Genomic DNA, 27,583 nt, shown 5'->3' with positions numbered 1-27,583 from the left:
CGGCGCCAACCTTGTGTGAATGCTCTGAAAAGCTAATCATTTGCATATCACAGCATCTTCTTCCTGTCGGTTAAATTTCGCGTCTGTAGCACGTCATCTTCGTGGTGTAGCAATTTTAATGGCCAGTAGTGTATGTAGGCAGGCCCTTACAGCTGGCTCCCAGTCGTCATGCTTGCTTCCATATAGTTGTGTCATGCACTAAATTTGATAGTCAGTGTTATGATTTAAATATTAGATTGCTCCATAAGATACACATAACAGAGACTTAAGTTCTCACTAAAATATTCTCCTTCACTACTTACAACAGTCTGGAAACGCAGGGGTAACTTTTCGATTCCGCAAGTGGTTTTGACTCCAGTCGACCACATGTGGTACATCATCAGACGACAACTGCAGTGTCATCCACAAAGAGCATTGACCGTTCCTGTATTGACCGAGCAAGTGCAACAGGTATGGACCACCAGCTATGTTCGGAAAGCATTTTCAACCGGAAAAAACATTCCATGAAGGTTGGTCCATAGGGAACGTAAATCGTGAAAATCTGAGGACACAAGATCAGGTGAATAACGTGGATGCGGAATGACTTCCCAACCCAACTCCTGTGCTGTGGTTTTAGCCACTCTATCAGAATGGGGGCGGGAATTACTGTTCAGTAACGTCACTTTACGCAGTCTTCCTGGTCGTCGTTCTTGGAATACGTCTGCAAGACGTCTCAGGTGTTGAGAATGAATGTCAGTCGTGATGGTTACACCGCGGGGAGGCAATTCGTAGAACACCATACCGTCGCTGTTTTGTCAGATGCATTGTCTCGTGTAGATGTGCGCAGGTCTTTATACGGGGAGTTGCTGCTTTGGGGTCAAACATTCTTTTTCTTATGTCAGCATGACACCATTTACCGTCACAAGAGACGATACGGAATAGGAATGGTCAGTGTTCTTCACCAGCTAATTGATGACGAGCAGGCAGGGACGCACTGGTTGCCACCGTCCTACTTTTTTGATTTCGTCTTAGGGAATCCGGTACCCACACATCCGATTTTTGAACCTTCTTCAATGCATACAAATGTTGCACGATGGTGGGATGATCACAGTTCATCACAGTTGCCAGTTCTCGAGTATACTGACGAGGATCACTGTGGATTAATGGATTTAAAAGGTCAACATTACATCTCGAAGGTGTCTCTGGACGTGTAGAGCACTAATGTCAAAACAATCCTCCTTAAAACGAGAAAAACATTATCTTGCCATGCTGTGTCCAATGACATTATCCTCATACACGGCGAAAATATTTCTGGCTGCTTACGTTACTTCACCCCTCAATTGAATTCAAACGGAAGTATGTGTCGGAAATATTCCTATTTCTCCACTTGGCACTCCATTTTCTAGCTTCCACAACTCGCTCACTATGTTAAAATGACCAAATGAGAGTATGTAAACCCAGATAGCAACATTGAACTACTAATAAAAAAAGACAATCGATAAATAAACCTATAGAAACCGGAATACCAACAAGCAAACAATGACGCTCCGAACTTATTCACCAAACCAAGAAATGCTAATTGCGTGCAGTTGCGATAAGATTGCCTCTCGTCCCTCAGATATAAAAACTGGCTTTTTTTAGGAAGAAAAAAGGAGTTCGTCTATGGGATCCTCAACTAAGATGTTACGTAAATCGTTCGTTTGATTTATGCTAGTCTCACTTTTCGGCTTACCTGAACTGATATTCTGTGCTCCGTAGGCAGTCGCTCCATTCAGATGTCTTGTAATTCTTCGTCATTTTCACAAAGAAAGAGAAATACTCTTACGTCGTCTTGTCATCAATATTTTTTCACCATGAATTTCAATCCCACTCCTGGACTTATCTTTGTCTTTCCTTCTTCGATCTGCCGCCTGAACTGTACGACAGAAAGACATCCATGTCTAACGCACTTTTTAACCCCAGCTCTTCTCAGTTGGTCTTCTATCGTTACTGTTCCCTCTTGATTCTTGTACATACAATACCCCTCTTCCCTTAAGCATATACCTGTTTTCTGTTTCTAAAATCTTGCACCGTTTTAGGTTTTCGAGTGCTCTATCTAACCAAACAAGTCCACTTGATTGTTCTCAACTCAGTTCTCCCTCATCAAGAGCAACTTAAGAACTGCCTCCCCGGTGAATTTATCTTTCCCAAATCCAAACGGATAGTTATATAACAGATCCTCCACTTTCCTTTTCATTCTTCTGTATACTGTTGCAGTCAGCAACTTGGATTCATGCTGTACTATGGTTGTTGTGCGATAGTTATTGTGACTGGAGAAAAATACGTAAGCACTGCGAGAAATGCATGTTTGAACATAAAAGCAGGTGTCAGCCGAGTCTGCAGGTTGTGCTGTTGTCTCTCACAAGGAACGGGACCTGCGAAATGTCTTCAGCACGTTGTATGTGCCATACGCTGTCAGAAGAGAATTCTGTGTAGTTTTCAGTGAATTATGTCGGAGCTAAGTGGTTTCGAATTCGGGCAAATCGTTGTGCTCGTATGGTGTGTACTTTCATAATAAAGGTAGTCGCAGTATTCGGTAAATTAAGAGGCATCTTATCGAACACTTACGTCGGGTACAGAAAAAGCGGAAAATCTTCAGCCCCTGTGTCATAGCGTGGACTAAAAAGTGTGTTGAATGATCGTAACAGCGAACATTCCGAGACGACTGGCAGATGCTTTGAATGCCAACGGTTTTCCTTCGCTGTACTATGTTGTTGTTGTGGTCTTCAGTCCTGAGACAGGTTTGATGCAGCTCTATCCTGTGCAAGATTCTTCATCTCCCAGTACTTACTGCAACCTACATCCTTCTGAATCTGCTTAGTGTATTCATCTCTTGGTCTCCCTCTACGATTTTTACCCTCCACGCTGCCCTCCAATGAGCGTGGTGATATGTTTTTCTTTGGTGTTTCCAAATATTAGTCCACTTCTTGTATATGTGCCATTGATATCTCAAGGACTGTGCTGATGGTATTATTCTGGCAATGTAATTGATTCTAGGAGCAAAACTGAATAATCGTTTGATTGTCAGTTCTCCAATGAACTGAGGAATTTCGAAGAAAAATTGTATGTCCGGTCCTTGTTTGATAGCTCATCTTCCACACTTCGTTCAGACTCCGAGTACAATATTGAAAACCACGTCTTCCAAATCGACATCCAATTCCTCCTCCTACCAAGTCTTCCAACTTGACATCCTATTTCCCCTCTTATCAAGTAAGTGTACTATTCCTCCATTCCTCCTCTCATCAAGTCTTCCAACTTGACATCCAATTCCCCCTCTTATCAAGTAAGTTTACTATTCCTCCTCTGACACAAAGGGTCCTGTAATGTGATCTTCCGATGTATCCTACTATAGAACACAACACTGCTCGTGACCTGCCCCAGCTAATCACGGGTAGCACTGAGTATCGACTAAAACTGGGCTCTGTCCGAACAGGCTTCGGTAGGCCCAACGATATCGACCGACCGCCGTGTCATCCTCATCTGATAGGCATTACTAAATGGGGATTTGGATGGGCATGTGGTGAGCACATCGCTCACCCGGTCGTTGTCAATTTTTCGAGACTGGAGCCTCTACTTCCCAGTCAAGTAGCTCCTCAGTTTACCTTACAAGGGCTGAGAGCACCCCACTTGCGAACAGCACTTGGCAGACCCGGACGGACACCATCGAAGTGCTATAGAAGCGCTCAGCTGTGGTGATCTGATGGGATTCGGTGTTACGACTGCCCAAAGGCCGTTGGCTCACTGTCGATAGCCTGCCGACTTGTCTGGCGTTGCGGTGATAAATTATATGCACAAACGTTCCTAAATCTCTACAGGAGGTCCTGAGATTAATCTTCAGGCACAGAAAGAAAAACTCAGCTGGGGACTTTGTAATAGGTGTAGACGGGTAGAACATACCGTTCAAAACGTTAGGTTTTGGAGCATTAACAAAGTGTTTTGTTTATTTTATCCACAGGGACTTATGTTAAAACTGTGTCTCAATTACATAAATGAAAAACGACCTACTTGGGTCATAATTTTGGTGTTTCTTAAAAAGGACGATACAGTTAGAGACCTACAGGCTCATCGTCAGATTTAGGAGAATTAGTCCTTATCGACGCATGAATGAATTAATTTTCTAATGAATTTTTTTGCGGATGTACATAGATTCCTGATCTTTCTACCCGAAAATGTGACCCCACGTGGCTTCGGAATCGGTGGTGCTTAAAGTCTAAAACCATAAATACTGGTGAGTGGCTGAGTAAATACATATAAGGGAAAACGTGTTTATAACCTTCCACGACTTTCCAATAAAGGTACAATGTGAACTGACTCACGTTATCCGCTAAATAATACGAGTACACCGATAGGGCAGCTGATGTTTGGTTACAGTTTGGCTCCGCCTTATTCACGTGTAACTGGTCCCCTTGGTCTCCTTGTTACGTTTTCCTTGTGCTCCTGTCGTCACGCACGTTTAATATATACACCATAGAGCTTGTGATGGCTTATTGTCGTGTTAGGTCTCTGTTGTTCTATCCCGTGAATTTCGGTAGCACCGGTGTGACGCTTCACAGGAAATTACGTACTTGGATGAATAATTGACTAAGAGCAGCTAATAGAGGAATTACGTTGGTTATTATGTTGGAGTAGAGTAGACAGGAAGCACGATAGCACAGGTTGTTGAAGCGTTGTGCAGTAATTAATGGATATCTTGTCTGTAAAATAAATTCATTCAACATGTCTATATCTAGTTGAGACTGAGAGTGTAGTATAGTACAAAAATGAAAAAGTAGTAAAGGATAGCAAGAAGAAATCTGAAAACTGATTTAACGTTGAGAGAGAAGAGATAAGAGCATTGAGGTTTACCGACGACATTGTAATTCTGTCAGAGACGACAAAGGATTTAAAGAAGCAGCTGAATGGAACGGATAGCATCTTAAAAACAAATTATAAGACGAACATTTGCAAAAGTAAAATAAGACTAACGGAATATAATTGAAGTGAATCAGGCAGTGTCAATGGAATTTGATTGAGACACTAAAAGTAGAAGACTTTTGCTTTTGGCGTCCAAAGTAATTGGTGATGGTTGAAGTATAAAAAGAGAAATTTATTAACATCACATTTAAATTTATGTGTTTTACTGTTTTCTGAAGGTATTTGTCTGGAGTGCAGCATTGAACAAAAGTAAAATGTTGATAATAAAGAGTTCCTACAAGAAGAGAAGAGAATCTTTTGAAATCTGAAATGTGTTGCTAAAGAAGAATGTTGAAGACTAGATGGATAGATCAAATAACTAATGAAAACGCACTCAGTCGAACCTATAAAAAAAGAATTGAAGGATACAACTTAATTAAAAAGCTGATCGGTTGATAGATACATCGTGTGACATCAAGACATTGTCAGCTTGGGAATGGAGGAAAGCGTGGAGGGTAAAAATTGCAGTGGGAGACAAAAGCTTCAGTACAGCAAGCAGATTCAAATGGCTGTAGGTAACAGTAGTTACGCAGAGGCGAAGAGTCCTGCACTGGATAGACTAGGATGGACATCAAACCGGTCCTCGGATTGAAAAACCACAACAGGAAGCTGTGAAGAATGCCTGTTAGGAGTGGGGTAGACTATGGTTTTACTCCCACTCTATGATTTCCACCCAGCTGCTACGTACGTTCTGTGTTGGCCGACAGAAAAATAGTGCCTTACCAGTAGAGTTCATCATCAAACTTGTTCTGTTTTATTTTTCACCATTCACATTCTTCCACTTTCTTTTTTTTTTATATGCAGCACAAGCATTAATAAATAATTGGTAGAGCAGCTACTGATATTATGTACTCGTAAATGAAGGACTTGACCGATGTTGTTTCAGAAGTATCGTTGCACTGAAGAGGTGAAACGAACTTATTTATTTATGTCGATCGAACATCTTCAGGCCAGTCATTATAAAGTGATGACATAACAAAATTCATGAAAATTTTTTAGATTGACGCATAATATTATGGCTAGAACGCGTACCCTTTTCGGTGCCACATTCTTATCTCGTACACTCTTGTCAGCTGCGGCCATTAATGTTTTACAGAATTGTTTACGCCACCATCAGCCTAGTTTCTTTACTTTGACCCATGCGCTATGACACTAGGATATGAACGGTACAAGTGATACAATTCTTCGTTTCAAGAATGTCATGATTTACCAGTAAGAGCTGCTGATAGCATTTCTTCATTAAACAGGTAGTTTCGATTCACAGGGCATCACCAGGTTCATAAAACATAAATAACATTATACTGCGACATCAGATCAATAGCGTCAACTAATAATATTCAATAAAAATTGTCACTATTGTTAAATAGTGATATTAACTACCCTGACACTGCGACGGGGTAATTTATATTACTAGTAGTTTTTCCCCGTTGGTTTGCTCACATACAGGTATGTCTCAAATGTTTCACGCATCTGTTGCTGTCACCTCCTCCCTCCTCTCTCTGTTTATCTCCTCTTGCCCCCCCCCCTCTCTAACCAACACCTCCTCCCCCCCGCCCTCTCTCTCTTTCTCTCTCTCTTTCCATCTACTACTCTCCTGGAAAGTATTTCAATACAGCAGTCACAAAACGCTGGTCCCGCAGAGCAACTAAGATGTTATGTTTTAGCATTGCTTTTCACCCCCCTTCCGGACCCCTATGGGACTAGGTGGTCCTTATTCCCACAGTATTTCTTCCCAGGCAACAAGAAGTATGTGCACCATGGTTAGTTAAATGGCTCTGAGCACTATCGGACTTAACATCTGAGATCATCAGTCCCCTATAACTTAGAAGTACTTAAACCTAACTAACCTAAGGACATCACACACATCCATGCCCGAGGTATGATTCGAATCTGTGACCGTAGCAGTCGTGGGGTTCCGGACTGAAGCGCCTAGAACCGCACGGCCACCGGGGCCGGCATGGTTGGTTAGATTAACATATATATCAAATTCCTGAAAAAATTGTTTCTTCCTGACAGTATTCCGGGGCGAATCATGACACTGTTTGTGATACATGACCTGACCGAGACTCAGGCGCCCTTCTGATGACCACATCGGCATACGATTCAGAGTGACTATTGATGGCGGAAACAGCGTGGAAGCTTTTGTGCATCTTAAAGACAAACTTCCGTGTATATTAAACTAGAAAACATAAAGCAGATAGAAAAGCCAATGAGAAAGCGATAGTAATTGTACGTAACAGATTAATGAGTACCATGAATCTTGGAAATAATATAAACTGAAAGGCATAACGGTAGACGACTGGTACAACTAATTGTCTGCTTCGATAGAGGTCGCTTCACTTGCCTTCGGACTAAAGACAACGCACTGAAGTCAGCAGAAGTTTGGTAGTTGCGGTCGGAAGAATTCTGTGGTGAAGTAGGAACACAGCGTGTTGTTTGCTGACTCGATGGAGCGAGTGAGTACGCTGTTGTTAGAACAGTTGTACTTATTAGTGTGTGTATTACGTTGGACAGAAGTCGATAAATTGGCGCTATTGAGTAGGAAAGTGTGAAACTGTATTGATTAACTCGCCAGGCGTGTATGTACGCAGTTAATGCATTAACGAAATTTAGTAGTCCATTTTCTGAATTACAGAGACAATACAGTAGCAATAACTTCGAAGAAAGCTACTTTCCAGTCCATAATTCAATCGAAGGACAGCCTTGACGACTTTACCCTTAAAACAGTGAAATAACCGACGGGTACGGCGTTGACCCTGTATTAGTATTATGTGGAGAAATCAAGTGAAACAGTGATTGGATTGCTTCAGAGCCGTAGGAAATTCACATAGATTTGAGAGTCCGTGGTGAACTAAGAGAAACGGACACTACATTTCTTCATATTTATTGGCTGTATTTGGATTCTTACTATCAGTCCCATTAGGCAAACAAGGAGAGCTCCGTCGTCTCTCTGGAAGTTTCTTTTCTTTAAAAAGTAGTATCAAGAATGGAAAGTTCCAGGACAGAAAAACGTAAGAAGCGTACGTAATACTGGATGCTGCAGAAGCCACGAGACAGCGAACCACTATCGTCGTTAACATATAAAATTCGGTACTATTACAGCACAATAAGATGAACGCACACAGGTACCGAGAGTGTTAGTGTTTCATGGTGAAATTACATGAAATATTGGGTATTTGACTAAAATAGTTTTAGCAAACCCAGTCTATCTCGCAAAGCTTTTTTCCTTTTTGTGTTGAATTATCCTTTCGTTAAAAACATCACTGTCTGCAGGGAAATTAACTTCATAGATAATCAAGTAAATGAAATGATTAGACTAGACTGCTTCTATAGGGCTGTTATAATAAAACATATGGGTTCCTGCAATTTCATTTGTGTAAACAATCTCTTGTAAAAGTGTAATAACATTATATGTAAATATACAAGGTTCCGAACTTACTGAATTTTGGAGATTTCCACCGTTGTTAATCTCGTCTGTCTCAGTAAATTGATGTTCATGACGGCATAGCCATTGTTAATTACCGGATAGTTTAATAAGATTAGGCCTGCCCTGCGAACGACTTCAGTTTATTGACGAAAGTCACTCGAAGAATGCAGCCTACGTAACAATCTGAGCTATTCCGAAAGGAAGCGGTCCCACCCGTGAGATGCGGTAAGTGCCTTTAATCTTAAAACACGAGGAGACTTCAAAAAGTAAGTTACACATTGTTATGGCTGGCCAAACAACTTTTATTGAATGAGTCATTGCACTTTATACACAAGTACGTTAGAGTATTTTTTAATATAGATACAAAGTCTCTGTAAACAACACTCGGAGTGTTCTGACAATCGTTCGATTTATCGACGACAAATTTTTTCCTTGATCACACAGCCGTAGGAGATCCGCCATGTGAACGTCCCCATCGTAGGAAAATGCCCCCCTTCTCGCCTCCCATCCTCAAGATGTTCTTTGAGCTTGCATAAAAGATGGAATTCGCATGGTGTGAAATCCGGACTTTCCGATCAGCATCGCCCGTGTATGTGCGGCCATGGTACTGCAATTGTGTAAGCGTGTGACATGTGTAACTCACTTTATGAAGTCCCTACGTATCTTGGCATATAGGTAGCCTGGCAGCCCAAAGGGAGGACCGTAAACGTAGACGACAATGTCACCCTCACCGGTTTCGAAGTCTGAATCACCCAAGTTATAGTTCGCCAATATCAGTACATTCAAGCTGAAGAACAAGATCATTTACTAAATTGAAAGCATTCCTTAGTGAAAGAATAATTATGTCTTGACTTATTTAGGATGATGTTAGAACTGTCTGAGTACAATCAGCTGTAAAGAAGAGCCAAGTACCTGTTGAAGACCGACAGTTTCAATCCACCATGCATTACCACGATTGCTTTAAATTTAGCTCCCTCGTCTGAGACCACCTTATTAATACGTTTGTATTAGGTCACTTTCTTGTCTGTCTGTTTTGTACAAATTTTGCAATTAATTTTAAACAAACTTCTCGGTGCGCTAGAGGCTTGAAACTTTCAACATACCTCAGAACTAGACGACAATGCGATATTAAATCGCTTTTTGTCTAAAAAGTAAAAAAAATTCTCCTAGCCGCACACAGATTCCTAAACTATTTCCATCTTTCCCTGTGCCTGTCGCATGTGATTCATGGTAAGACGGATTGCTGGCAAGCCTCCGTGTGGGCATGAATCTCCCTAATTTTTACCTGAGAAACTAAAATAAACCTTAAATTCACTACATAGCTCAGTCGTCATTTCATCAAAATGTATAAAATAGATTCAAAATTTTCACACACACAAGACTGAAAAGGAGAGATTAAGTATTTAGAATGAAGCTTTTTAATATTACTTTTTTTAAAACGGACTAAAAAGTGGAAATATCTATTTCTCCTAGCCCCATACAGATTCCTAAGACTATACAGATAGTCCTTCAAATTTTAATTTGTGTATTTTTAATAGCTATGGCGACACTTGTAAAATTTAAGACGAAAAACGTGGGTTGCATGTAGTAGATAACAAAAAGGACTGTAGAGAGTAACTGCCGTTGAGGAAAATAACACAACAGGTCTTATCCGGAATGAGATTTTCACTCTGCAGTGGAGTGTGTGCTATACGAAACTTCGTGGCAGATTTAAGCTGCGTGCCAGACCGATATTCTAACTCGGGATCTTTGCCTTCCGCTGGCAAGTGCTCTACCATCTGAGCTACCCAGGCTGAACTCATTCTCCGTCCTCAAAGCTTTATTTCTGCCAGTACCTCGTCAGCTACCTTCCAAACTAAACAGAAGCTGTCCTACCAACCTTGCAGAAGTAGCACTCCTGGAAGAATGGAGACTAGATACTGGCAGAAATGAAGCTGTGAGGAGAAGGCTAGAGTGGTGCTTGGATATCTCAGATGGTAGAGTACTTGCCCGCGTAAGGAAAACGTCCCGCGTTCGAGTCTCAGACCGGCACACAATTTTATTTTGCCAGGTAGTTTCAACAGGTCCTATCATTTGCAGTGTAATAAAATTTTTAGTGAGTTTGGTGAACTAGTCATACATCAGTTACCTGTTGTAAGCGCCCCACGTTTTTCGTTTGAAATTGTACATGTATTGTCATAGTTTTTAAAAATTAACAAGCACAAATTTTAAGGACTACCTGCATGGGGATTAGGAATCTGCGTGGGGTGAGGGGAAATTGTCTTATACTTTCGTAAGTTCGTTTTAAAAACATGTTATATTAAAAAATTGAAATAATTTATTCTATTGTAAACTGAGACAGGTAGTTAGAATTCTACCAGTCAGTTGTCCTTCAATTTATACTGAGATTTCGTACACCAACTGCTTCAAAGTAACCCTACAGCAACAGTGCAAGGGAGTTAAGCTCTGAGTTTCCTTTGGCGTGAGTTACATAGATGGCACCTGTTGTTCAGGTGCTCATGGATATCAGTGTTGAAGGGGAATGGGGCACCGTCGTTTCCAGTCTTTTCAAATGGTTTAAAACAGTACCTTCTCAAATTGTACTGAGTGAATAATTCCTCACCGACAACTGTGGCCAGCATTCTGTGTCTTCAACTACTTAGGTTACTGAGTTTTATAGCGGTGGTGATCTTTTATCCGATTATGATGATGCGTCTTATGATAGCAGAACTATATACACATATGACTTTAGTTAGTTGATTGGTTGATTTGAGGAAGGGGACCAAACAGCGAGCTCATCGGTCCCATCGGATTAGGGTAGGATGAGGAAGGAAATCGGCCGTGCCCTTTCAAAAGAACTATCCCGCCATTTACATGAAGCGATTTAGAGAAATCACGGAAAATCTAAATCAGGATAATAAATTTTTGTCATAATGCGGCGCCACAGTTGTAATATATCCGCTCTTGGGTCAAGAAGATGTACTCAGTAATGAAACAAAGCAGTAGGCTCTGCCAGAAATATCGACTCTTAGACCATGTGACTAATAGTGTATTTTAATACGACAGTATGCCACCTAAGGCAAGTTATAACACTTAAAACACTTGATAATAGCACTTTGAAGCCGAAATCATGATTTTGTAAGTGTAAATGTAACACTGTCAATAAATAACAGTCTAAAGGCGGTTCTGACTTTAAAGCTAAATAAGGATGGCTGGACGCGAGTTTGAACCGTCGTCCTCTCGAAGGCGAGTCCAATGTGCTAACCACTGCGCCACCTCGCTCGGTCATAGGGCTTTCTAGATACTACTTCCTTCTGCAGCTCGTATAAAATCCTTCGCTACATATTATTGTAACGAGTTCTGCTCCCCCTTATACAATTACTCTTGCACGATGATAGAGCATACGGTAGAAACATCAAAGACTTTTGTATTCTTTTTTATGATAGCTTCACCAACGCCGATGTGTTTGTTACTGATCATAGGCACTTTGCACATTCCTCATATACTGAGTTCATTCTAGTCTCCGTATAGCTAAAATATTCGTTAGCGAACGTTGGTTCCTTATCTAAAAATCTTCGGTTTAGAATCTTGATCAGTCTGTATAATTGTGAGCCTCTACTGTCTCATCAATAAAGCACATATACCATCCTTTTCACACTTTCACCTGATATAGACCATTAAAAACAGTAATATAATCATGCAGTTGATTTCTACATCTTATAGCGGTTTGGTGTGTAACAAGAAACGCTGACGCGTTACACAGCACTGAAAAATTAAAATGAAGCGTGCAGTTTATTTTAACAATATTCACTATGAGATCCAAAGTATCCGGATTCCTGGCTAAAAATGACTTACAAGTTCTTGGCGCCCTCCGTCGGTAATGCTGGAATTGAATATGGTGTTGGGCCACCTTTGGCCTTGATGACCCTTCCATTCTCGCAGCCACTCGTTCAATCAGGTGCTGAAAGGTTTCTTGAGGAATGGCAGCCGATTCTTCTCGGAGTGCTGCACTGAGGAGAGTTATCGATGTCGGTCGGTGAGGTGAGGCCTGGCACGAAGTATACTGTCATAATACTTACAGTATTATGACAGTAGAGGATTCAGTTCAGGACTCTGTGCAGGCCAGTCCATTACAGGGATATTATTGTCGTGTAATTTCGCCACAGGCCGTGCATTATGAACAAGTTCTCGATCGTATTGAAAGATGCATCGCCATCCCCGAATTGCCCTTCAACATTGGGAAGCAAGAAGGTGCTTAAAACATCAATGTAGGTCTGTCATGTGGTAGTCCCAGGCAAAACAACAGGAGGTGCAGGGCCCCTCCGCGCCATAACACCAACGCCTCAGAATTTTACTGTTGGCACTACACACGCTTGAAGATGACGTTCACCGGGCATTCGCCATACCCACACTCTGCCATCGGATCGCCATATTGTGTACCGTGATTCGTAACTCCACACAACGTTTTTCCACTGTTGAATTGCCCAATGTTCACGCTCCTTACACCAAGCGATGCTACGTTTGGTATTTACTGGCGTGATGTGTGGCTTATGAGCGGACGCTCAACCATGAAATCCAAGTTTTCTCACATCCCGCCTAACTGTCATAATACTTACAGTGGATCCTGATGCAGTTTGGAATTCCTCTTTGATGGTCTGGATAGCTGTCTGCCTATTTCACATTACGATCCTCTTCAACTGTCGGCTGTTGCTGCCAGTCAACAGACGAGGTCGGCATGTACGCTTTTCTGCTCTACGTGTCCCCTCACGTTTCCACTTCACTATCACATCGGGAACAGTGGGCCTATGGATGTTTAGGAGTGTAGAAATCTCACGTACAGATGTATGACACAGATGACCCCCAACCACCTGACCACATTTGAAGTCCGTGAGTTCCGCGGAGCGCCCAATTCGGCTCTCTCACGATGTCTAATGACTACTGAGGTCACTGACATGGAGTTCCTGGCAGTAGATGGCAGCACAGAGCACCTAATGTGAAAAACATACGTTTTTTGTGGGTAACCGGATAATTTCATCACACTGTACAGCATATAATGTTATTCCACGGTATACGTGTTAGTAATTATGTTTCCCTATTTCCTACCATTTTCACTATAGCCGACATATTCCTCACAAGAGAATTTAACAACCGTGTTGATATTTAAAACTTGGGAAGAAACTGAGATTTTTACACATCGTCTACATGTACCTGGCGATACGTTACACCAACTGAACGGCATTATTAATAGCGCATTTTTTTAAAAACTGAAACGCGTACGCAGCGGTAGTGAGCCATAACAATCCTTGACCAGAGAGCATGTAGTGAGCTCAGTTGCGAGAGAGTAATAGCGCGCGAGAGTTCAGTTTTGTTGCGAGATGCAGTTGCATGTAGGCAGTCGGTGCTAGTAGCGCGCGAGAGACAGTCGGGTTGTGTGTGAGGAGTCGGCGGGTGCCGACATGGCTCTGGTCAAGATTCAGGACGAGGTATATTGTTAAATAAGGTAATGAAGCAGCTTTGCGCTCAGCTAATAATGTATTGTAATGGATCTTAAGTGTAATTAATTTGTTCAAGAATTGCCCCAATAATAATTTGTTTTCAAACTAAGCATTTTTAACAAACAATCCTTTTTTGCAATAATATTTCCCTTGCATTTTCCTTAAAGAAAAGTTTCTCTTAAATTAAAAAAAAAAAATTATATTTGCGATGCATTTCCTCCAAGCTATGGCGAAAAATAAGAGCAGATGCAGTTTTATTGAGGTAAGAATTTGAGTTTAATCAGGGCCTAAGATCGACATTTCGGTCTATTTGCGTTTTCATTGTCACTGAGATTTCATTTTTTTATTGAATTGACTTACATTTTTTGTGGGGAGCTTACACATGGGTCAGATTGCTAGTTCTAACATTTAATTATTGTCTTTCAAAATTTCTCTGGGAGGTTACACTATTGCCATTTTTCTCATACATTTTTGTGGGGAGGTTACACTTGGCTCCATTTATATTAAATAATTGTCATGAGAAATTTTTGTGGGGCGGTTACAAAACCTTCTTAAATTTATTGGTTTTCGTCACGTGCCCATAAAGCCATATTAACAGCGGATTGTCAATTATGACGATAAAATGTAAAGGCAACGCAAACCCGTCCCTGCCCGCATCTCGTGGTCGTGCGGTAGCGTTCTCGCTTCCCACGCCCGGGTTCCCGGATTCGATTCCCGGCGGGGTCAGGGATTTTCTCTGCCTCGTGATGGCTGGGTGTTGTGTGATGTCCTTAGGTTAGTTAGGTTTAAGTAGTTCTAAGTTCTAGGGGACTGATGACCTAAGATGTTAAGTCCCATAGTGCTCAGAGCCATTCAAACCCGTCCCTGAGCGAAAAACATCTCCGACGAGGCCGGGAATCGTACGAGGTCCTCTTTGGTTGGCAACCCGCCACGCTCACCGCAAGCTACCAAGGCGGACGTTTTAGACACTTCGAAGTAGAGATGGGTAGTTCGCGAACGAACGGATTAAAAGGAACGGTTCACCAAGATGAACGAAAGGACCGAGGAACGAATTCCAAGGAACGATCGGTTCGTTGTTCACTTCGGTCGCGGCAGTCTACTTATAGTTCCTGGGAACGAGGAACGATCGGTTCGTAGTTCACTAGTTCACTTCGGTCGCGGCGGTCACTTCGGCAGTTCTCGTTCCGGCCTCGGTCGCGTGCTCGTCTCAGTCACGGTCTCCCTCGGCCGCACTCGTCGTTCTTCGCATGACCAGCTGTCTCAGTTCCACTGCCGGCTGCTCCTAGTTAGTTCAGTATCCAGTTGTTCGTTTCGTTCACTGCGCTCGCCCATTTTCCATGTTTTCCAAACTGTACTTGCACTTAGGTCTGGCTATTCAGCGTCCTAGACCGGTAATCATAAAGTATTTTATAGTTACGTAAATTACATAAAAATTACGTTGTATGTAATAGGTTCTTCTTTCCAGGTAACAAAAGGACATATCAGCTCATTTCATTATATCGATGAACAGCAGAAGAGATACTTATAGCAAGGCAAGCTTTTTTTTGTTGTTATTCATATAATTTTTGGTTTCATAGACTTGATTTAGTAACTGACTTTCAATAATTTGCTTAATTTTTAGTGTAAGAAAATTCATACAAAACGATTTTTTTCATATACAAAACATTACTTTTAGGAAGGCTCTAATTATTTTTAAGTTTGGTTGTTTCCAATTTGCATTACGTGCTAGTTTGGTTTCTTGGAAAAAGAAAAAAAAAGTGGGTTGTGGGTCATTTTGGCTCAGTAGGAAAAGCGGTGCCTCTCCATTTGAAAAGACATAGATTGCCATAAAATCGTATTTACTTATTATCTCAAAAACATTTCTTCAGAAGGAGCTTTCAAACCAAAAATTTATTACTGCGAACTTAATTATTATTATTATTATTGGTGCATTAACTTTAATAATGCAACATAAAAACCTAATTTTTACTAAGCTTGTAACGCAAGTATGATGAGAAAACCACATTTTATTTTATGCTTCCATAAAGTCTACTTCGCCTACGAACTCAGAGACAACGTGAAGTGTATATAGGGTGTAAACGATATTGTTTACAACGTAGCACAGCTATGTAGTGGAAGTCGAAACAAAGAATTTTATACAGGACACTTGAGGTCTATTAAGTTGGGAAATAGCCACCAACAGGTTTACAAGACTACATGTGCTATAGCCCATGCGCGTCGCGTGAGATTTTCATGTTCTCTTCTCCAGCTCTCTACACATCGTCATCGACTGTTTCGCCATTGTTGCTTGCATTAGCTTGTTATTTCTTCACTGCGTAATTATTACATGTTTGTCTGTTTGTTGTATCTGCTCGTAACGGGCAACACATCGTCCGTAATTAGCGATCAGTCTGTACTCTGAGCCGGTTTTCCGTGCGCACCGTATATTATTTCCCTGTGATCAGCCACACAACGCTACAGTTGGCTAAACTAGAGGTTCTGCAGAATCACAGAAATTACTTCTAAAAGTGTGTAAGAATTCTGTAATGAATAGCCGGCCGTGGTCGCCAAGCGGTTAAAGACGCTACAGTCTGGAACTGCACGGCCGCTACGGTCGCAGGTTCGAATCCTGCCTCGGGCATGGATGTGTGTGATGTCCTTAGGTTAGTTAGGTTTAAGTAGTTCTAAGTTCTAGGGGAGTGATGACCTTAGAAGTTAAGTCCCATAGTGCTCAGAGCCATTTGAACCATTTGTAATGAATAAAAACTCTGTACTCCAGGGGGGAGGCAAGTGCTCCCTCTCGGTGCCCTCCATCCTTCAGTCAGCTACACTACTAGTTTTCAGTTTTTCATAAGAACCATATACCAAGCACAAATGAACGGTGAACGAGTAAAAATGAACGGTTCCCAAAAAAGAACGATCATCAGTGACCAAGTTCCCAAGGATGAACGAGTTTGCCCATCTCTACTTCGAAGGCCTCTTCCGACACCCGTATTAGTGACACTGAACGAGAAGAGACAGTGGCGGCGCATCGGCTCACACACCACCTAGCAGCAGACTGGCTTCGTACATACTGCAAAACCTGGGAGCCATACAACGCTATCAAGCAGATGTGAATGCATCCAGCTGTAACTGTCACATCTTGTTCTCTGTAACTTTAGTTATTTACATAATTCTGCGTTTATGATTTTATTGTTTTATACCTTTTACGATTCTACACTTCTACTATTTTGAGAAGCTTAATTTAATTTAGTCACTTCACTTAATTCCACTTATAGAATTCTACCATTTTCACAATAAACTGTTTCTGATTTCCATTGTTCTATGCTCTTGTTATTTTCACGTTAATGTAATTTTACATTATTTTTACTTTTTACAATTTCAACGTAACCCTATCTCTTTCACCCAAGTTACTATAATTTTTTACCCAACGAAAATCCGTTGTGCTCATGTCATTCATCCTACTCCTTCTCTCTGCCTTCTCTCCTCTATCCAGATCCCTCTCGCCCCACTTTTCCTCCTCACCTCTCTTCCTCTAGTTCCCATTTCTCTAAACCCCCTCCCTCCATGGGTTACCTGTTAAAGGAACAGATCACAGTTATAGCATGCAGGCAATAAAAATCCGACAACAACGCAAGATACATATGAATATATAACATGGATTCAAGTTTTGTCTTACAGGGAAGTCATAAGCAAATTGTAATTGATTGTAACGGATTCTTATACATAGGTATTGGACGACATATATTGTTATTATAAAAAGACCAAAACGTTATTTAGAGTTTACCATATTACATAAACTTTACAGTTTACAATATTAAAAAATATTTACAATGATATGCAACCTGTAGCATACGTGAATATGTGAGAACCATGTTTAGGACGTTGTATCTTGTGTATCAGCCTAACTTAATATTACTGACGTCGTTACAGTACCCATTTAGGGCGTTTGTGTTTGTGCTGGTCACTGAGATCATAAGGAGATAATCGACGAATGTGTGTGTTTCCTGAGGAAGGAAATTTGGTGTAAAAGCTTTCATGTATGAAGCGGATCTCCTACGAAACAGTTTTAATGGCACTGAGCACTATGGGACTTAACTGCTGTGGTCATCAGTCCCCTAGAACTTAGAACTACTTAAACCTAACTAACCTAAGGACATCACACACATACATTGCCGAGGCAGGATTCGAACCTGCGACCGTAGCGGTCGCGCGGTTCCAGACTGTAGCGCCTAGAATCGCTCGACCACTCCGGCTGGCGAAACAGTTTTAATTTGTGTATCATTGTGAGTAGCTGTGTTCCTAACGAGCCATGGAGCATTTAATATGATCCGCAATGTCTCATTTCTCGGCAGGTTTGTCGAGATTTGTAGAGGTTGTATGTCCCCACAGGGGGACCACTGTTGTATACAACAGTATTCCGATGTGTAATTTCTGAATGACTCGACGACTTCCTTACATAGCTACGTACGTAAATCAAACTGTAATTAACGGTACTTTACAGTTTTATACAAATAACAGAGAGTACGTATTCAGATTGGTTTACTTAGTCTGTTTTATATCTGAAGATAATCACATGTGGTCGAAACTACTAATATTGTACAAAGATGTGCAGATGAGATGTAAAAAGTAAACGATATATAAATTTTTAAATCCTCCCTTTTTGGTAACAAGTTAAACTCACTTACAAGCTTATTTATCGAGACATATTTGAGATGGCCAAACTACGTGTTTTTACGATCGCTTTTTTGTGTGGACATAAGAATACATTTTAGAAGAAATGTGTATGAACTAGGAGAACTGGGATTCATTAAAGCATTAAGAATTATTTGATTTTTGATTGGTCGGGAATACTATTCTCTTAAATTTATGTCCTTACTGTACGTAAGAGAATATAGATTATGTGGCGCCTGCGCACTGTCGTGGAGCCCGAGGATTCCAATGGATCATGGCGCTACGTGGGGATCCAGGCTCTCTGGAAAAAGTGTACGATCTTTTAAAGAGACCTGTGAAAACCTGCTGATTTCCTAAGTTTCCTCGCTCAGTTAAAAAAAGTGCCAAAGACAGGCTCACTGGCGGGAGAGTAAGCTAATAAATCAGCCACGCCGAATTCTATTACGGCCAGAATAATGAATATTCAAGTAAGCTGAATTTTTCGTCTGCTTAATTTTAATTACGATTAGTATCGGCCATCTGTCTAAGGCACTGAATTTTCGTCACAGCACGTCATTTATTTTCTCCTTCCCCCACTCTCTTACCTATCCTACACACATTAATTCCTTCTTTTAGGATTGACCCCTGCTGAAAGAAGCAACAGGCAATTCGACTCTTTGGAACGACGAGGTCCCACCTCAGAAAAGCGAAGAAAATTAATTGTTGGTGTGAGAAGGTTTTATGGCTTCCGCCTCAAGTAGAACGTGCTCACGCGGCAACGTGAGGAGAAATAACCGTCACGAGAACGCCTAAGTTTTAATTGATATCAGTTTGTTGATTCATTGAGCGACAGGATTCTGTTTGATAACTGGAACTGTGTGTTTCCACAGACAAATCTCAGTTACTGATTATTGAAAACAGAAAAAAATCCTCTTGGACCAATACAGCTCTGCAATGCGGATTTTTATGACTTTGAAACAGTGTCGAAGAAATTTAATTTTCAAGTTATCCCATTAGTACAACAACACCACTGGTCTGGCACACATTTCATACCAAACATCATTCACTCAGTGGCCTGGGTCAACTTGAAATATTGCCAAGAAGGGATACGGTCAACGGGCACAACTTTCACTTCTGAAGGTAATGAATATACAGAATTGAATGGATAATTAAACCAAAAAAGTGAATAACTTTAAACCATTACTATCGGAAGACACCAATGACGTGAATCAGCAGAGGCCTTCCGTTGATCAAGAATGTTATAAGGCTATCAAGGACCTGAAATTACTTGTGAAAAAGATGTTAACTACTCTTTCATTAAGGACTTCTGTACTGTTTCTGACCGTCTGAAGATCTTGATAGCAGACATTGCGAACACTTCGTACATGATCTAATTCTTCCAACTTGGCTGTACTGATATTGGGAAACTATAACTTGGGTGATTCAGTCTTCTAAACAGGTGATGGTCATACAGTCGTACACGTTGACGGCCCTTCCCTTGACGATCAAGCTGCGTATATGAAAAGACGAGTTCAGAAAGTAAGGCTGACTTCATTGTACTGAAATTTAAATAGACTTCATTTTTTATTATTGAATTACTTTTACGTAACTAGTGACGGTCTTTAATATTTGTATAATTATTGGTTTTCGTTAGTCAAATCTTGTCATCCTAAGAACCATTAGCATTTAAACGGCGAAAATATCTACGCGTAAGTTGTTCATTTTTGAAAGAAAAGCATGAACGAAAAAGAAAATTTACTGTAATAAGTTGACTGAAGATACCATCGTAGAGGTAAATGACACGTGAAAATGCATGAGATGCTTGAATAGTATGACCAGACACCAATTTCATGTAAAGTTCAGAGGTTGTTGCAGCAGCTTACGAAGTAAGTTAGAGGAATATTAACACAGTTACGCTGCACTTTTATTACAATGTTTACTGTTCAGTGTGAGAAGAATTCACTAGTACCATTTCAAACAATCACAACTGTAGTTGGAGAGACAACTGAATAATGAGGTAATGAAAATTTGGCACCAATTTCCGTGAAACGAATAAAGGGTTAGTTAACACCTTGTCACTCCAAAGGGTCGTGATATTGATAAACAGCTACCTTAAAGGATCGAAAATACAGCTACTACATTAAATTTTGATATCCGCCAACTAATGCTTTGTAAGGATAACGAAATAACGAAGTTATGATGAAAGGTAGCAATATTATGAAAGTTCCTTTAATATGGCATTAGCTAAAGGAAAGCAATTATTTGAATTTCCTTTACTTCACGTCTATGGCCACAAAATTTTGTCATCAGACTACCGGTTTCGCTCTGTACTGACCATCTTCAGATCTGCTTTATAAAAACATGTCCTAATATACTGGAGACATAGCGGTATCGTCAAATGTTAACCACAAAATGAGCACCAGTATCGTCAAATATATGTAAATACCAGCGTATGCATTTGACGAAGCTGGTGCTGATTTTATGTTTAACATTTGACGATGCCAGTATGGCTCCAATACATTAGGACATGTTTCTATAAAACAGATCTGAAGATGGTCATTATAGACCGAAACCGGTCGTCTGGTGACAAAAGTTTGTGACCACAGATGTGAAGTACAGCAAAATTTATCGAATATTAGGGTCACTGTTTAATTCACGACCATGTCCAGCTTGTACAGTTAATGGAAGTTGATTTCTTGTGCACAGCGTTCATTAAGTAGCTATGTTTGCAGAAACGGCATTCTACGAAAATATGTACAGGTTAATTAGAATTTTTAAAGGAAGGAGGATACGAAAGTAGGATTTAATGTCATGTCGATGTGACGTCATTAAAAACGGAGCACAGTCTCAGTTTTGACAAGAATGGGAAGGAAATCGGGCGTCTGCTTTTCATGGGAACCATCCTGACATTTATCTTAAACTAAAAGCGAAACTGTTGAGATCTAATATCAGATTTGACGGACAGGGATCAGAATCACTGTCAGCCATAAAACCAATGGTGGGGAATGGGTCCATGTGCAGGCAATGTATCCATGAAATGACTGTGACTACCTATTGTGTGTTTACTGTTATTGATTGGCTTGAATTTAATAAGAATAAAAATACTAGTGCGTAAAACATATCATTTAATTAGTGATTCATTTACATGTATTTACTTTTAGCTAAGCACTCTATTAGTATTCAACTAAAAACAGTCTCCAGAAGGTACAGAAGAAATGATTCTACACTCTAGATTTAACATTCGCTTTGTTGATGATGGGGTCCCATACTTGCTTCGGGCATGGATGTGTGTGATGTCCTTAGGTTAAATAGGTTCAAGTATTTCTGAGTTCTACGGGACTGATGACCTCAGACGTTAAGTCCCATAGTGCTCAGGGCCATTTTAACCAGTTTTTTTTTTCTTTGTCCCATACTCCGAGAAGCGTAGGGGACAATGCGGGAGACCCGCACCGCCGACTAGGCAAGGTCTTAGAGGAGGTGGTTTGCCGTTGCCTTCCTCCGACTGTAATGGGGATGAATGATGATGAAGACGACACAACAACACCCAGTCATCTCGAGGCAGGGAAAATCCCTTACCCCGCCGGGAATCGATCCCGGGACTCCGTGCGCGGGAAGCGGTAACGCTACCGCAAGACCACGAACTCTGCCATAAATTTTTTTATTTGAATGCGTGTTGAACTCCTTTCTGAGACAGTGACACTTAAGAAATTAGTAATAGAGGTCGTTCTTTGTTCTGGTGATGTAGCTGTGGAGATAGCTATTTTTCTAAAATTGTAATGTCATGTATAAAATTTATTTTATATAGTTTATCAAATCGTTGTACAATTTCAGTTCTAAAATTATAAACACTTTGTTGTCGTTGTTGTGATCTTCAGTCCTGAGGCTGGTTTGATGCAGCTCTCCATGCTACTCTATCCTGTACAAGCTTCTTCATCTCCCAGTACCTACTGCAACCAACATCCTTCTGAATCTGCTTAGTGTATTCATCTCTTGGTCTCCCTCTACGATTTTTACCCTCCACGCTGCCCTCCAATACTAAATTGGTGATCCCTTGATGCCTCAGAACATTTCCTACCAACCGATCCCTTCTTCTGGTCAAGTTGTGCCACAAACGTCTCTTCTCCCCAATCCTATTCAATACTTCCTCATTAGTTATGTGATCTACCCGTCTAATCTTCAGCATTCTTCTGTAGCACCACATTTCGAAAGCTTCTATTCTCCTCTTGTCCAAACTATTTATCGTCCATGTTTCACTTCCATACATGGCTACACTACATACAAATACTTTCAAAAATGACTTCCTGACACTTAAATCTATACTCGATGTTAACAAATTTCTCTTCTTCAGAAACGCTTTCCTTGCCATTGCCAGTCTACATTTTATATCCTCTCTACTTCGACCATCATGAGTTACTTTGCTCCCCAAATAGCAAAACTCCTTTACTACTTTAAGTGTCTCATTTCCTAATCTAAACACTTTAGAAAGATCCTATAAAACTTTTTAAAAGTTTCAAAATTTTTCTGTATCTTGCCTCAATCGCATTTAACATAGAAACTCTGCACTGGTTTCTAATTGCTGTCATAGTTAACATTGCTGACATAGCACATTTTACCTCAAGATTTAAAATAATAATATTATAGACAGTGGAACGGTCTTGTACCCTACGAGAGCATTTATAATACTACATGCCATCTGAAGATAGTAGTTAATGTATCGGAACTGGTCATCACTTAGTAAATAATTTCCTGATGTTAAACGCGATTAAGACAATATACAGAAAAATTTTGAAAAGTTTTAAAAATTTTATACAAAGTTTCTAAAAGTTTTGTAATTTTACTATTGATTATCTGTTTACGATCACTTTCTCCCATTCTGACAATGCCAGATATATTCAGTTTTTTGAAGGTATGACAAGTTTCAATCAAAGGCGAGCATCATAAGATCCAAAAGCAAAATTTTACAATAAGTAGAAAAGTATTTACAAAACTGTTGAATTTACCAGTGTATTTGCGTAAGCAGCCCGTCTTGTCTATGTAAGAGCTACAAGTCACACTGTTGTGGTGTGCTATTGTGATCCATTGCTTAAATAAGTCCTATATCGTGTGAAGCGAAAGAGTATTTTATTTTAGCCATACACCACAACCCTCCTAAGACCCTCCAGAAGGATTTTCTCAGATGTTTCATCCGATATTTGCAACTTCGTTTTTACAATGTGTCATTAGTCTATACAAAACAAATACCTCCAATACCGTGTTCCCTGTGACCCCCAGAGTCGATGGAAAACGTCGCTTTGTATTCCATTAAAACAAAACGATTTTCAAAGCGGAATTCTTCTTCCTCATTCTACAGTGACGTCCCAAAACAGCCCAGTGCGATATTCGTTTTATCGACATGCATAGACAGGGACAATAAAATTCTAAAATTTAACCACTACCCCAGCACGGACAGAGGCGTCCTCATCGACTGACTGCTGCCGCGCTGCTCAATCGCTGCTTGAGTACTGGTTATTCTTCGTGTTTTAATGTCTCCGTTTGTACATATCGATAAAACGAATATCGCACTATACTGGTCTGGGAGAGCTCTAGTGAATGGGCACATAAAAAACCCGCTTTAAAAATCATTTTGTTTGTAACGGGAAACAAACCGACACTAACCGTCCAACTTAGCGTAGCATGAAAGACGTGGTCAGCAGTCTTTGACTCCAGCAACGCATTGAAAAGGCAAACTGCAAATATCTGCCTAAACGTCAGAGATAATAAGCCTGACAACCCTTATAAGGCATTCACAGTATAAAGGGTGTTTTAAAAACGTGTCCAATATTTTGAGAGGTGGTAGTATCCACCAAAACAAGAAAAAAAAAAAAACCGTCCAAGAAACATGGGCTATAAATTCATACCTTAAGAGCCATGCGCACTTGCTAATGAAACAGTGCCCATTGCCCTTAAAGTATGCAATTTACAGCCCATATTTACTGGACTATTTTCTTTTTATTATCTATACTATCTCCTCTAAAAACGTGGAAACCAATGAGCTCGCTGCAGACGTGTTTCACAGTATCGAAGATGAACAAATGCACTTTAGAGCCCATGTTCACTAAAAGGTTTCTTATCCTGCAGTCTTAGAACAATATTCCACTATCAGAGGTATCAGAACGATTTTTGCTAACAATTTTCGAATCGGTCAATTCCGGACCAGGTCCGCATCTCCATCATGCCTGGAAGTTCGTAACATGATCACGGAATCGCCCTGTACACGGAAAAGGACTGCATCCAAACCGGTTTTTCTTTTTCCTACTGTGTTAACGAAGGAACCGTCATTTTATTGGAAAAATAGGGCTAGCATGCTGGGAATCAAGTGGAATATAAACTCAATCCAACGTATTTCGTAAGATGTGCACCTACCAAGAGGGATTCAATATCAAGAGGTGCCAGGCTATTGGATTAGCTGGAAGAGAACAGTTTCGGATGGCGACATGCAAGAAAGCAATATCTACGTTTCAGAGCAGCGTTCGGAGGAACAAGCCATAGAACTAAAACTTTTCCTCTGGTCAATAATTGGCAGGCTAGAAGCCCTGCACACGTTGAAGATGCTCGGCTCACCGTTTCTATGTGGGACTATTAGATGTGTCGCACTACAGAGCGATACATGAATGTTTTTCGAGGTGGCTGCAGGTCTTTCAAATGGTTCAAATGGCTCTGAGCACTATGGCACTTAACATCTATGGTCATCAGTCCCCTAGAACTTAGAACTACTTAAACCTAACTAACCTAAGGACATCACACAACACCCACTCATCACGAGGCAGAGAAAATCCCTGACCCCGCCGGGAATCGAACCCGGGAACCCGGGTGCGTGAAGCGAGAACGCTACCGCTCTACCACGAGCTGCGGACTGCAGGTCTCTACGGTCAGGCGTATGAGCAAATAAGTTTCTGTAATTTTTAATGCTACGGGTCGTATCTCCAACACGGTGGACAACAATCCTGGTCTCCTGTTCGGAAATGATGTCTACAACCATTCACCTCGCGTTAGTAAAAATTACGTTCACCTATTCTCAAGATGAATATTCCACCATGCTTAAGCGGAACATTTATCAGATAACTCACTATTACCGCACACGGGAAACGTTCAAGACAAATTAATCTCAAACCCCTTCATAGAAACAGATTAGCTTTGATGATACAATGAGTGTATCAGCAGACTAGCTTGCATTGAGAGTATTACAAATTGAATTTTAATTGTTGGTGACAAACATCAATTACTGAGTATTACATTCAGCTTCAATTGTAACTCCAAAAGGAAGGAAATATGGAGATATACTTTGATCATTTCTTTGTTTCTTAATTTCACGTGAGTAGTTCACCAACAATTATTGTAAAGGCCTCCAAAGCACCCTGCAAGTGTTTAACTTATTTCAAGTTTTTTTCACATTTGACGAGATTTAGACAGTGGCACTTTGTGGTTTGTCAGCAGCACTGCGAGCTACGTTTGTCCCCAGAAAACGTTCACGCAAAGACGCCCTAACATTCTGGTAACCCCTTTACCGTTAATCTTCTCATAGGGCCCTAAGAACTCAATTTGATTTTGTGACCACTTTCACCACACATTCTCTCAGACGGCCCACATATTACGTGCCAATTCTTACATCCGTTACAAGCGCCTTTACGTTATCATCCCTCTCTCAGTGCTTCCACATTATTTCAGAACGGATACTCTGATTATTTTGGATACGGCTACGGTTTTTCATGTTAGAAAAGTGATTTTTCAATTAACGATAAATCTTCATCTACATGCCAATACGCAAGAGGCAGAGACAACAGTGTATATCCTACTAGAAACTGTACGTTTGTTCTGAAACTTTTGTAATGAACTAATGCTTTCTCTTTACTGTTCAAAAGGTTCCACAGCGTCTGAAGTACTTCAATGAATGGAAATACTATGCAGCTTCTGGTGCGACACATTCACTCTCCCAGTTTTCCAAAAAAAACTAACTTTATCTTTCTGCATAATTTTTTATTCGCCACACGTAGTGAACCGTTGTTGAAACTCGACAGCCCTTTCCTGCCACACAAAAGTTTGGGTCGCCTGTGGAGTGGAAAGTGTGCGAACAAGTTTAAAAGAAACTTTTTCGTATGTTGACTGAAGGAGCAGGCAGGCGGGGGAGGTGACAAGCGCTGGTGTAGCCGCATAGCTCTCGTTACAGAGCAGCTTCTAACGCTACAAGTGGAAAATATCGAAGCTATTCCTTTGAGTATTTTTTTTTTTAGTACGGACACGTATAATACCATCTGCAATTGCACCGGTAATATCTCTTAAGTATTTATTGATGTCTTTCGTAAGAGCTCGCTACACTTAATATGTAACCTTACAGGCGTTGTGTACTCGGAGACGGCGTACCTGAACAGGCGAGGTTCGGAAATGCAGGAAGACTGGAATATCGATAGTATCTTATACGAAAACACCTGGCAACGGCACGTGCTTAAGTAGATGATAAAATGGCGAGCACTCAACAGGATTAATCACATACGAGTATCTTCCCAGAGCGATTTATGGTGCAACGAAATAGATGCCCGACTGAGATTTACCAGAAGACGCCTAAGAACTGAACTGCAATGAAGTGTATTGTGTCGACGAAAGAAGTCGCTCATAAAACCTCCATCCTATCAGTTCTTGAGTATCGTACGACTTTTATTTGTTATTCTTTCTACAAATGTTACGACTGTGTCCACTGTACTCATTTTGTTGTAGAACTGCGATCTGTGGAGGCGTAGCTGGATCTTAATGCATTAAAAAAGATCGCATACTTAATTAAGTAGCACTGACCTGACACCTTCACTCTAAGTAGTTCGTCCCGTCACAGTGGAAAGTGATGTGTCGCATGATTTTACCTGAAACTGACTGCTACTATACGTGACTCGGATATGCAGGCCCAGGAAGACTTCTTATGTAACGTAGTCTGAATTTCAAAAGAGATGCCAGTTATTTCACTCATGGTGTTAGCTTTGTTTTTGATAAAAAAACTGCAATCGCCAAAAATTCATGAGCTCACAGCGATAGGCGATTAACAAACGCACACGCA

Source organism: Schistocerca cancellata, chromosome 2 (assembly GCF_023864275.1).
Source record: "Schistocerca cancellata isolate TAMUIC-IGC-003103 chromosome 2, iqSchCanc2.1, whole genome shotgun sequence".
Taxonomy (NCBI): Eukaryota; Metazoa; Arthropoda; class Insecta; order Orthoptera; family Acrididae; genus Schistocerca; species Schistocerca cancellata.
This window is presented reverse-complemented; position numbering follows the sequence as displayed.